The sequence below is a fragment of the Pelobates fuscus genome, chromosome 5, assembly GCF_036172605.1.
Source record: "Pelobates fuscus isolate aPelFus1 chromosome 5, aPelFus1.pri, whole genome shotgun sequence".
Lineage (NCBI taxonomy): Eukaryota > Metazoa > Chordata > Amphibia > Anura > Pelobatidae > Pelobates > Pelobates fuscus.
The window spans coordinates 267,135,557-267,149,924 of record NC_086321.1 but is presented as its reverse complement, the minus strand read 5'-3'; positions in this window follow the sequence as shown (position 1 = coordinate 267,149,924).

Here is a 14,368-nt window from a genome sequence, read left to right as displayed (position 1 = left end):
AACTTTGTATTTATAGACAAGAAGTATTATATTATAAAGCATTTCAGAAGGATTATAGGTATATCCAAAATTTCTTGCGCACCACATTTGTGAGTTTTGTATCCCCCAGGTTTATGTCAAACAATTTCTGCCATAATTAGTTTGACACAATTAAAGCACTCTCAGCTGCATTGATAATGTGGAACTTACAAATTCACGTTACCAATGTTAATTTTGACCATCCTAGGTATATCCAGCATCCTCAGGCCATCAGTGCTATCCAGGTTGAATGAAACTGACATTCATAAATCCTGAATATATAACGTCAGCTAGATTAGAGTTTGGAAAAGTGTGTTGCATGCTGAATTAATATTATCTTAAAGGGACACTGCACACCCTTAAAGCACTTAAGCTTACTGAAGTGCTTTATGTTTAACCCCTTAAGGACCAAACTTCTGGAATAAAAGGGAATCATGACATGCCACACATGTCATGTGTCCTTAAGGGGATAAAGAGTGTGTTTTCATTTTACAAATAAAACATATTTCAATAGAAATTGAACTTTGTTACATTCCCTCCCTCCCCTGAAATTAACATTGCTACATTCCCCCACCACCCTCTCTTACCCCGGTTGTCAATCAGATAACTCGTTTTATTACTTCCTGGTTGTTTAACTCAGTGGAGTGAATTTCTAGAGCAGGGCTGTCCAACCTTAGGTAATCCAAGGGCCGCATTAAAATGCAAGATTTATCCAGGGGCCTCATGCAAAGTTATTGCACCCCTCACACACATTGCACCCCTGATAGACACTACATTCCTCCAATATTGCACACCTAATACACACTGTGTGTGTGAGGGGTACAGTGTGTGTGTGTGTGTGTGTGTATGTGAGAGGGGTGCAGTCTGTGTGAGAGTTGCAGTGTGTATGTTGAGGGGTGAAGTGTGCAATGTGTGTGTGAGGCATGCAATGTGTGTGTGAGGGGTGCAGTGTGTGTGTGTATGTGAGAGGGGTGCAGTGTGTGTGTGTATGTGAGAGGGGTGCAGTGTGTGTGTGTGTGTGAGGGGTGCAGTCTGTGGGAGGGTTGCAGTGTGTGAGGAGTGCAGTATGTGTGAGAGTGGCACAATGTGTATGTTAAGGGGTGAAGTGTGCATGTGTGAGGCATGCAGTGTGTGTGTGTGAGGGCTGCAGTGAATATGTTGAGGGGTGAAGTGTGCATGTGTGAGGCATGCAATGTGTGTGTGTGTGAGGGCTGCAGTGTATATGTTGAGGGGTGAAGTGTGCATGTGTGAGGCATGCAATGTGTGTGTGAGAGGGGTGCAGAGTGTGTGTGTATGTTAGAGGGGTGCAGTCTGTGTGAGGGTTGCAGTGTGTGAGGGTTGCAGTGTGTGAGGGTTGCAGTGTGTGAGGGTTGCAGTGTGTGAGGGGTGCAGTGTGTGTGCGCAGGGGTTGCAGTGTGTGTGTGAGGGGTGCAGTGTGTGTGAGAGGTTCTATGTATGTTTGAGAGAGGTGCAATGTGTGTGAGGGGTGCAGTGTGTGAGGGATGCAGTCTGTGTGACTGTGAGAGGTTCCATGTATATGTGAGAGAGGTGCAATGTGTGTGAGGGGTTCAGTGTGTGTGTCAGGATCCTATCCTGACAACCAAGATATTCTGTTTTATTACTTCAATACCTGTTGCTCACCAGTAGTGGCCGCCCTAGCGACTAGACAAAATGATTATATCTGCTATAAAAGGCCACATCCGACTAAACCAAACTGCCTTCACAATGAGAGTAGTTATTGTTCTGAACCTGACAAGTCTTCTGCTCGTGGCTCATACATAGAAATCCTGCTCAAATCTGATTTACTTTGAACCATCTTGATCTACTCATCAAACTTGCTTGTTTCCAGTCTACGCTTCTCAAAGAAGCTTGGTAAAACAAAACCTGATCACCAATATCACCCTGCTTTAAATTTTACTGGACTATTAATACCAATTTACCTTATTGCTTTTGTTCTATTGGACATTAAACCGGATCCATCACAACTTACCTGGATAATACTGACTATCCATACTTGATTGCTTCTATCCTGAGTAAACTTGCTGCAATTATCTATAACTGCCTTCAACCAAAGGACAAAGGATTTACTAAATGTCTATTTAACCTGATGCAATTATACTTTCATATTCTGTTTTTCTCTATTCTATTATATATTGTTTGCCTCTTGCCTATTATTTCTCTTATAGGTTTTTCCTTTTGTTACTCCTGATAAGATACTTGGGGCATATTGCCTTACTTGTTATTTCTATAACCACTCCTTCTTTCAACCTATAATCCCGTTTGTAGGTTCTCGTTCCTCCTCCTAACCTATTATTCGACGTATAGGTTTTCCTCTTACCATTATACTTACCTGTAATCCCATTTAAAGGTTCTGCTTTCTCCCTCTGTCTTTATTGTTGCTTTTCCCTCTTTATCCTGTTACTTATTGTTTCCTTGTCTAAACATGTCAAAGATTCAAAATAAAGAACATCAAGTCAACCCTGGCATAAGTCTCCTTTCTGACCTGCTCAGAAACCTGACTATGTGTGAGGGGTGCAGTGTGTTTGTGTAAAGGGTGCAGTGACTGTTAGATGGTACGTAGAGGGCCTGTATATTGTGTGTTTGTGGGTTGGGAGCCAGTATGCATATTAATAATTTCCTACCTTTTTCTCAGGGACAGGGGACACTGCAAGTCCCGAGGGCTGCAGGCAGAATTCAGTCTTCTTGTGAGCTCTTCATAGCGTTGCCATGGTAACCCACTGCAACGGCCTAGCGGGAGTAACATTCGGCCCCACTGCTCCCATACTCTCTTCCCTTCGTGGCTTCTGCAGACAAGTGCCTTTGGGCCGTTGAGGGAGATCTTTGATCTCCCCACTGGCCCGGAAGGAACAAAGCAGGGCTGTGAGCTGTTTATTGGACACCCCTACTCTAGAGGCAGGCAATTGTTTAGAGCACCTGCCTTGCAAAGACTTCTCAATAAGCTGCATTGGGTAGTCTGTAATTGGACAACCACAGAAAGTCTGGCCTGGGGAAGAAAGGAAGGGCTTGCAAAGACTTCAGACCAGAGATCTGCAGCTTTTCCAGCTGTTATTAGACACACCACCAATTACAAAAAGCATAATTAAATGCATGCACAGGGGTATATCTACTAACTACAGAGTAAAAAGGATATACCACCTATTGCAGATATAGATATGGTGGTTACATCTGTAAAACAAATGAGACATACATAGTGTTTTCCATATTGGTAAAAACAAACAATTGTATCATATGAGGATTGAACTCACAAGGATGGAGCCTCTTAGGCTCTATGTACTTCGCTCTCGGGTGCCTATTCAGGCTTTCGATAATTTTCAGTTGAAGACCCAGACTCCACAAATTCAAGAGTAAATAAGGGTTTATTAATTGATGAAATATTATATAAAATATTAATAATATAGGACAAAAATAGGCAGATATATGTATAAAATACAGCGTGGTATGGTACTGCAATAATGGCCAAAATTAAAAGCAGCAAAGCACCACAGCATATACACAAAGTAACAATACCGCCAAATGACAGTCCCAGTAAAAAGTCCAGTAAAGTGCAAACGCGTTTCAGCCCTAGATAGGGCCTTCCTCAGTGCTAAATTCCTGGAGAAACTTCAGGGCTTAAGTAGTCCCCTTGATAAGTCCAACTGCATCCAGCTGTGCTTCAGAAATGCCGCCGGACACATCACTTCCGGTTTCGAAAAAAAAAAAAAAAAAAATGTTTTCCCTTTTTTTGTGACTTCCGGTTGGATGCGGTCATGTGATGTATTTGCGTTCCACCATGCGTTCCACACTCGGGCAACTGAAAATTATCAAAAGCCTGAATAGGCACCCGAGAGCGAAGTACATAGAGCCTAAGAGGCTCCATCCTTGTGAGTTCAATCCTCATATGATACAATTGTTTGTTTTTACCTATATGGAAAACACTATGTATGTCTCATTTGTTTTACAGATGTAACCACCATATCTATATCTGCAATAGGTGGTATATCCTTTTTACTCTGTATATTTTTCTAAGTGGGTGTGAATTATTTTAATTGTTTCACTTTACCTTTAGGTGTTAAGGGATTACACCTTTCTGTCACACTTACTTTTATTGTCTATTTTAAGTTGGAAGCGCCTACACAACTATACACCTTGTGTATATTTTGTTTGCTAAAGCAATATTGATGTCTGGGTCATGCCCCTGCAATGTAACACATCACTTGGCTATGACTTACAAGCCACCCTACACAATTTGTCCTACATTTTGAAAAAGAGTTAAAATTATTTAGCTTCTTTATGTGCAATGTATTTTCTGTTTCACTGTTAATTGATGACTAGTGCCTACAGCAGCTTACTGAGTGATTAAGATTAATTAACAGAGTAAGCGATAAAAACTTTATTAAAAACAGCATCATGTAAAAATGTGCGCTGTTTACCCTGCCATGACTTACAATGTTAAAATGTTATGAAAAAGCATGCAGCTGCGGTTGTGGCCCTGCTCGCCAATTGTCATTACATGCACAATGAAAATAAAGAATTTTAAAAAACAAAAAACAAAAAAAAACAGCATCATGTATACAGTATGTGAAGAAACTTAGTTTATCTATATTCATATTTTTTTTTAGCCTTATGTAATATATTGTATAACAAAGTCCACGTTTTAATGCATGCTACACTTGTACTAAATTCACTGTAAATTGCATTTGGCTTACCACAGCACAACGCCTGGAGACTTGACCACCTATAGTTTGTATTATCTTGGCACCAACCTTGAGAATAGATCACATCACAAATACACATAATTTATTTTTTAATGGGCTTAAAATCAACTAATAGCATGATGTGTCCTCCTTTTTAGTTTTCTTCCTCCTAGGACAAAATCAAATTGGGCTATAACACTTCTCATATTTTTTGGTTTCATTAGTTGGTGATGACAGCAGAGAAAGTAAACACATTATACTCACATACACATCATACTAATTGTGTTGCAATAAACTCTAATAAACCAGCATATAAAATTGACATAATTATTTGTTAGGGTTGACCAGGGTTACATGGATACCAGTGGCGTACATACCAGGGTCGCAGGGGTCGCGGCTGCGACCGGGCCCGGCCCACCAGGGGGCCCGGCCGCCTGCGACCCAGGTATGTACGCTCTGGGCCAGCCTCTTCTGCTGGGGGGCCCAGGAGCCGGCCACCTCCGGGCCCCCTGAGGCTGGCCCTGCTGTCACCCGGCTGGCTGGCTGGCTGGCTGGCGGGCGCGCGAGGGAGCACTGTCCCCTGGGTGCTCCCTCTTCAGCTCCCTCGCGCACCGCACTGAAACCGGAGCCGGAAGATAACGTCATCTTCCGGCTCCGGCATCAGTACGCGGCGCGCGAGGGAGCTGAAGAGGGAGCACCCAGGGGACAGTGCTCCCTCGCGCGCCCGCCAGCCAGCCAGCCAGCCGGGTGACAGCAGGGCCAGCAACACCACTGGACCCCAGGGAATCCCCCCAGCTCTCCCACAGGTAAGGAGGCTGGGGGGATTAAATAAGAAAAAAACTTTGAGTGTGTTAGTGTTAGTGAGTGTGTGTGTTAGTGAGTGTGTGTGTTAGTGTTAGTGAGTGTGTTAGTGAGTGTGTTAGTGTTAGTGAGTGTGTTAGTGAGTGTGTGTGTTAGTGTTAGAGTGTGTGTTAGTGTTAGAGTGTGTGTTAGTGTTAGAGTGTGTGTTAGTGTTAGAGAGTGTGTGTGTTAGTGAGTGTGTGTGTTAGTGAGTGTGTTAGTGTTAGTGAGTGTGTGTGTTAGTGTTAGTGAGTGTGTTAGTGTCAGTGAGTGTGTGTGTTAGTGTGTGTTAGTGTGTGTGTCTGTTACTGAGTATGTTTGTGTGCGTCTGTCACTGAGTGTGTGTCTGTCAGTAAATGTGTGCGTTTGTTCATGAGAGTGTGTGTGTGTGTCTTAAGCACTTACCTTTCTCCAGCGCCAGACTCCCTTAACGTTGGGGATCTCTCAGTCCCCATCCGCCTCTCAGCTCCGAATGCACATGCGTGGCAAGAGCCACGCGCGCATTCAAACCGCCCATAGGAAAGCATTACTCAATGCTTTCCTATGGACGTTCAGCGTCTTCTCACTGTGATTTTCACAGTGAGAATCGCAGAAAATCCTCTAGCGGCTGTCAATGAGACAGCCACTAGAGGCTGGATTAACCCTCAGTGAAACATAGCAGTTTCTCTAAAACTGCTATGTTTTCAGCTGCAGGGTTAAAACTAGAGAGACCTGGCACCCAGACCACTTCATTGAGCTGATGTGATCTGGGTGTCTGTAGTGGTCCTTTAAGTGTATGTGTTTATGCATGCACTGGCATACATACCGCGGTCGCACGGGTCGCAGCCCTGCGACCAGGTGCCCGCCGCCATGTGTTGCGGCCCCAGCCTGCGCAGAGTAAGCGCTCGCGCAGGGGGAGGGGGGGCCCCGGATCAGTTTTCACACCGGGGCCGGCCCCGGATCAGTTTTCGCACCGGGGCCCCATGGGTTGTGTGTACGCCACTGATGGATACTGTAACCTGCATTTCACTGGTCAATTATCTGCCATTTAAGAGTTAAATAATTTTGTTAATGCAGCTCCAGCCACACATCCTCTGGCTACTACTCACATGGCCTCCATAAACAAAAATAATTTCAGATCTAACAGAAGAATGTTTACTTTAGAAGTCTTTATCTCTTACTCTGTTAATCTTTTAATCACTCAGTAGGCTGCTGTAGGCTCTAGCCATCAATTAACAGTGAAATAGAAAATACATTGCACTTAAGAGAAGCTACATAAGTCAAACTCTTTTTCAAAATGTAAGACAAAATGTGTAGGGTGGCTTGTAAGTCATAGCCAAGTGGTGTTGCATTGCAGGGGCATGACCCCGACTTCAATATTGCTTTATTAAGCTAAAGTTCTTTTGGTGGTTAGTGTTTACACAAATTCTCTATACCACAGTGGAGACCAGTGAAGAGTCCAAACTAACATTCCAAAAAACCTTAATTCCATCCTGATGGGTACCCACAGAATCAGAGAATTTAGCCATTACAGAGATATTTTAAGGATTCTGTGACACTACTGTGCGCAGACCATGGTCTTCCTCAATTTCAACTTAATACAAGCAACACTTACAGTAAAAAAAAGTCCTGCGTGTTATCCCAGGACTGCCATCTCCTTAAAATTTCTACTTACACAATATTAAATGAGGGTCCATAAAATAAAATTAAAAAAATTAAATTGCTAGAATGAAATTGTAGATTTTGTATTATAAATGGAGGTGCTGATAATGGCAAGGTACCATTAGTGGAAAGAAGAGTTGTAAAATGGATGAGAGGTTGTGAATAAAGTGTAAAAGGACATTGCGATTTCATAAAGGGGGATAAAATTAAACAGATTTGTTTTTGATTACGTTTATTTTGATTACCTGTATTTGTAAAAGTATCCTAATGTATTATTATTATTATTATATTATTTATAGAGCGCCGTCAAATTCCGCAGCGCTTTACAATGAAAAATGTTTCTGATTGCTCCAAGGACCTGATCATGTGTCAAAATATATTGTTGTGTGTTAACATGTTCCTGCAATGTTGGTCCCTATATTTGATGTTATGTTGATCCAGCATTGAATAGGAAGGACTCGATTGACGTTAGTGTTAATGTAAGGGTTAGTATTAGGGATAGGGTGAGGGATATGGTTTGGCTTAGAGTTAGGTTAACATAAGATGCACGATATGACGCTGGGCTGATGATGCATAACATATTTTTGCAACATTTTGATGCAGCTGACATTTTTTCATTTTATTTTGCACTTTTGATGCTCAGCACCGTTTCAGCAGTAAAATAATTTGTAAAGTGGGAGCTGAGAATAGTATGCCATAGTCAAATGCAGGAGCTGAAAAAACACTTGAGCTGTGCTCCTGCACAGCAACAGCGTTTCAGCCAATCAGGTAATCAGGAGAGTCGTGCTGAGCGCGGGAATCCTGATTACCTCAGAATTTTAAAATGGCATAATTGATGAAGGACTCCATATCTGTCTGCCACAGATTAAGTGGATGCCTCTCTTAGAGGCAGCCCCACCAATGTTAGAAAGCTCCATAAGAGAGCTTTCCTTGCCAGGGATCTATCCTATTCATCTTCTGAGGAGGATGTGGTCCCAGTTTTACGTAACAAGAATTAAGAGAGGCGGCTGGTCTCTTCTGTCAGTTCCTCGTTTGAGGAAAATGTTTCATCTCCTCCTTCCCCTCATATTTGTTTGAGTAAGCGAAATATTAAAGGGACAGGATCCCAAAAGAGGACTGGTGTGTTTCCCTCGTTTGAGCACCAGAAACACTTTCCAGAGAAAAAGGTTAGATAGTCCTTCTCCTTCCTCTTCTAGAGTGTTTGCTCATTCTTCCTCCCAAAGCTGTTCCAGTTCTAGACACAGCTCTCCAGAAACAGACTGGGAATCTGAGGAAGTGGTACATTCTGTAACTTCCACTGAGCGAGGGAAACTTAGCAACGTTCAGATGGCTAGAGTGAGTCTCCTAGGAAACACTCTCTCATCAAAATTATTTTAATCCAGATGGGCTATGGAGCACGATTCTGAGGTTAGAGATTTTGCCAAACTAGCCTTTAGCTCCCCTTGGTTAAGGAGGATGACCTTCTCCTCATGAACCTCATTGGTATCCTGCAGGAGCATCCCGAGAAGCATCTCACCAGGCCCACTAGAGTGGAAAACACAAGTTCCCAGGCGGTGGCAGAGGAGCTCATTCCAGAGGTGGTCCAGCTTCCAAGAGAAAACCCATGCATTCACGTAAGTGCCACTAAATTGGAAGGATATTTCTTCAGACAAATGGGTTGTCAAGATTTTACAAAGGGGTTTACAACTTACCCTTTCAAGGTTCCCAGGCACCCCACAGAGAGGTTAACCCAGTGCTAAATGCTTCCCTTTCCCTAGCTTTAAATCAAGGGAAGATAGAGTTGGCAGACATGTCTATTACAGGACGGGGCAGTCCGTTGTTCCCCATCCCAAAATCAGACGGTTCCTGGAGACCAGTTCTAAATGTGAGGTCTTTGAATGCTTTCATAAAAAGAAAAAGGTTCAGGATGGAGGGTTTATCGGATCTTCCAGGCTTAGTACAGAAAACATTTTTCTGCATAAAGTTAGACCTAAAAGATGCCTTCCATTCAGTCCCTAAGAAACACAGGCGTTTTGGTGGAAAGAAAAAGAGTGGCAGTGGACTGTTATGGTGTTTGGCCTATCCAATGCACCATACACATTCTCCAGAATAATGCAATTAGTGATAGTCTATGTCAGACTAAAAGGTTACATGTGTCTGCACTATTTAGACAACATCCTGCTCAAGCACCCAGATGGGTTTACAAGTCCTAATTACCACTGAATGCATTCTCTTTCTGGGTTTTGTACTGAACACCAGGACTATGTCACTAGGAATCCCTCAAGGCAAATGGGACAAATTATTGGTACATCTGACCTCATCTCTCAGGCACCAGGGTTGGTCTTTGAGAGATCTGGCAAAACATATCGGGAAATTAATAGCTTTAACTCCAGCCTACGACAATTCCCCTTTACTTTGCAGAAGAAGTCAGCTCTTTTTAGGGAATCGATTAAGACAGGGTGGCCATTGGGAATCAAAATTATTTCTCCACAAGAAGGTCAGAGAAGAGTTGAAGTCTATTCAGGGGTTAGAAATCCCACTTCCTTGTCCCCTGTTAGAGAAACCGTTTGCAGTTACTCTGACGTCAGATGCCTCAAATCACGGTTGGAGCGCATTTACAGCACAATACCCAATAAAAGGAATTCGGTCAGATCAAGAGAGACTCCTTCATATAAACATCTTGGAGTTAAGAACAATATAATTAGCTTACCAAGGCCTAGTTTCTCTAAACCAGTCACCGACGTCGGTAAAAGTCCAATCGGACAACATTACAGCGGTGGCTTATATAAACCACAGATGGAGCACACAATCAAGGGGTCTTTGTTTGGAGGCTCTAGATTTTTGGTCTTGGGCTTTAGCAAACAAAATTCAGGTTTACGCAGAATACGTCCTGGGAGAGGCGAATTAACTTGCAGACTCTCTCTCTCGCCAGAGTTTGTCTCTGGCAACGATTCAATTAAAGATTGCTCTATTCCAATGGATAGAAGCAATTTTGGCCAGAGTAGATCTGTTTGTATCCCAAACATCTGCACAAACTCCCAGTTTTGTCTCCAGGATTTGGACAAAGGGAGCTTGGAAAATGGATGCACTGTCTTTCCAATGGACATATGTTCATCTTTACTGATTAAAGTGCTGGAGAAGATACTCAGCGACAGGGTACAGAGTTTAGTTCTGGACCTCCAGACCCTGGTACTCCTTGATCCATCAGTTAGTCAATGGAACCAAGATTCTATCGGGCATGACTCTGGACTGCTTTCAGGGAACCAGCAATCTTTTGCTCAAGCTTCCACAGCTGATGTGGATCGCAGCCCCAGTAGGCTGTTAACTCATCCCCTTTTATCGGATCAGGTCCTGGACATCATTAATTCATCTTTAAGACGCAGAACTAGGGTAAGATAAAAAAGATGATTGAGGAATTCTAAGAATGGGAGGTTTCTTTTCTATCTACTTCTCAGGGATCTGATACCATTCCATTGGCTTTAGAATGTCTTACCCTTAATTTCCATTCTGGTTTAGCGGTCAGTACCATCATGACCTATGGTTCTGCTTTATATTTCCTTATTCCTAACCTTACTAAGGATGAGCTGTATTTGGGATTACTAAAATGGTTATCAGTCTGCTGCCCATATACTGCATGTTACACATCTACTTGGGCTGTAGACCTCTTATTAAATTTCCTTAATTATTTGGATAATGCTAAAATTGATTTAAGATGGACAGCTATTAAGGTGGCTTGTCTGCTGTCTTTGTCCTTGGCAGCTAGAGGAGTTGAGTTAACTCAAATCCATATTTCAGAACCATGGTTGTCCCAGACCCCGGGAGGGTTCCATATTATACTAAAAGGGAGACACCAGGTCTGGTGGAATTGGATTTGGTTCAAGATCCTTCTGAACCAGGCTTATGTTTAGTCAGTTTGTTACAATCGTACCTTGACCTTTCTGCTGCGTTTAGAAATGATATCAATCAATTATTTATTACATCAAGAAATCTCTTTCGTCCACTCAAGGTTAATACAATTAGAGGTTGGATACTTTCTGCCTTGTATTTGGCTGGTATTGATGTTTCTGTTTTCAAAGACTACTCATATAGGGGTGCCTCAGCTACTAAAGCAGCAGCAAAGGGCCTTCCCCTCCCTATTATCTTGAAAGCTGCAAGGTGGTTGTCCAGTAAAACCTTTGTTAGATTTTACTGGAGGCCATTAGAAGGTGGACGCCCTTAAGTTCCATAGGACCACCACCAGGTATGTGCTATTCTACCCACTAGCTTTGTTAGGTGGTTATGCTTCCCGGAGGACAAATCAGAGTTTGCAGGAATCTATGATCTGCAAACATCCGTTGTCTTAGTAATGAGCATAACCACCTAGCAATAACGCCCGTCCTACCCTCCCCTAGGGTAAGGGTTTTGCCTCCTGGTGGTAGTTTGTTTTTCTTTACATAAGGTTATTTTGTGGTTATTCAGCCTATTTCTAACTGTTTTCTGTTTTTTACAGACTTTAGCCGTACTCCAAGACAAGACCAACAAACCAAGGATCCACCTAAGTAGGAAGATTGGATGCTAGTAGTATGTGCAATAGGAAATTCTCATGGGCTCACTGCCTAAAGAACCTGCTTTCAGAGACTTGTTACAATGTCTTATTTTTCTTTACAGAATTTATTTTGTTGCAATTTAGGATGTTCCAGTTTCAGTGTCCATTTGATACTTTCTTAAGCTTATACATTGTTGCCTTATCTGTTTAGCTGTGTGCATTATACATAAACTTTTCAAATCCATCTCATATATCTTTACAACTTATTCAATATTTATTTGTTCCCCTTTACTATTGGGTCCTTGAATTCTTTTTTTGTTTAGATGTTTAATTAAGTTTCTCTTTCCTTTGGGTAATATATATTCTCAGTGCTTCGTGGGATGAGCTAACCATCCGCAGTTTCCCAATTTAAAAAATCAGAGGTAATCATGAATTCCGAGCTCAGCATGGCCCACTGATTACCTGATTGGCTGAAATGCTGTTGCTGTGCAGGAGCACAGTTTGAGCATTGTTTTAGCTCTGGCATTTAACTCCGGGAGGTTGCCGCATACCCACTAGCTTTGCTAGGTGGTTATGCTCATCCCTAAGACAAAGAAAGTTTACAGATCATAGATTCCTGCAAACTCCGATGAAGTAATACTTCCAACAAAAATATAGTTGGCGCTCAAGAGCAGAAACTTTTTATCATGCTGCTACCTCACCCCAGGTGCTAAGAAAATCACACTTAGAACAAACTTATATACTAGTACATACTAATTGGCAATTAACACATCTGTTATGATTGTATACTCCTACTGCCTAATATGGTCATAGCTGGATGCGCTTAATGCCACCCCCAATATGGCAACGCTTCCGGCCATGCCATAATCCGGCGCCATCTTGGTAGGGTGATAATGGGTTGCGAATGGCAAGTGGAAAAGGTGAGACTGTCATGTTAGAATTTTGAATGGCATGAGAAGCAAATAAGTAAAACAAAATGAGTAAGAGTGATGATGTAAGAGTGATTTCTGTGACTCAGTTTATCATTGTATTTCTGAAGGCAATCCTTAACATTGAAGACTATAATTTTACCTAATTTATATTAATAATTTATGAATTATTTTATGTTGCTCAATAATGTATATTATTGAACAACCACCTACTCATGTATTACTTCATTTTATATAAACTGACCGTGACATACAACTTTGTAAGTGTATCTTCTCCTGACTTGCAAAAAAAATATTAAAATGAAAAAAATTCCACTAAACACCATAATGAAATGTTCTGTGTAATAAAAATAATTTTTACTCTGCTACGTCCTGTAAAGTAAAATTCATATTGCATTTTATTTTCCCTTTAAAGATACTTAAGTCTGTAGGTTTATGGTATTATGAAACTAATACATTAAAAGACAAAAAAAAAATAATAGTAATGACCACTAAATGTCTCTAATTTGTCGAAAACCTGGAGTTTTTGCAAAGATGGAAAATAAGTGGAATTAATTCATCTGTGGACGGAGTTAGGCATAAAATTGTTATCTTTTCAGCCTACAGAACATATATATGGAAGATGACTATATGCATGCATATGTAAACCTATAGACCGGTCCACCAGACTAATCTCCCTTATTTATTGCACTCCCTTTCACTCATGAACTGTGGCTTCCAGTGGTTTTGAGCACTTGTATGAGTTAGCTTTTGGTCACCTGGTTCTCAAGAAAAGTGGAATGCTAATATTGAAATTCCTCTAAAATTACTACTTGCATACCCATACCTTGATCCCTGTAGATTAAGCACATTTTCCAAACAACAGTTAGACATTGTATTAGGAACTGCAAACAATTGGGCATTTACATTTACTTTTTGTGGAGTCCCTCAGATTCAGCAGACGTGGAAAAAGGTTTTTGGGGATCAATTACCGAGTTCCTAAATTCAGACCAAGATATTACTTAAATATTTTTTATTTGTTTTTAAAGGTAATTATAACTCTATAGATTACAAACATGTTTCATTATGTTCAAATCCATTACCGGTGAGAAAAAGTGTTAAATGGATCATTTTGGCAGTATTTACATATTCACATATATTTGGCAATATTATATGTCTATAATGGTACAGTAAGTGTTTGGAGAGGTAAGTTAATATTTGGAATGTTTCCCTATCCTAAATAACTAGTAATTTGATATGTACAGTCTGCACATTAACAAGGTTATTCTAGCAAGTCAGCTAAAAATCCGTTATCATTCGCACTTCAATCAATCAGTAGCAGATGCGACACTTCAAATTAAAAAGCTGGAAGACATTTCAACATGGGCTGTCTAGATCACAGATGTCTTGTAATACAATGATGTATATAACACAATAAGAAATATGTCTACTCTAATACCAACAGAAATATGTTGTTTTGCCCAATCTGCATATTGGATTATCAATATTTCCCAAAAAGATGATGAGTCAGGTTAGTCTCGATAAGCATTGTCTAAATGTATAACCTCAATACTCATACAACAATCTTGTAAAGGATTCATATATGCATATTAAGGTGTAAGACAGGAATTTCAGACTGATATATCTTAGAAGTATGCCTTTATACTGTCGTATGCTTCATTACACTAGATAGAGCATACATTATCCAATGTACATCAATCTCTCTCTCTCTCTCTCTCTCTCTCTCTCTCTCTCTCTCTCTC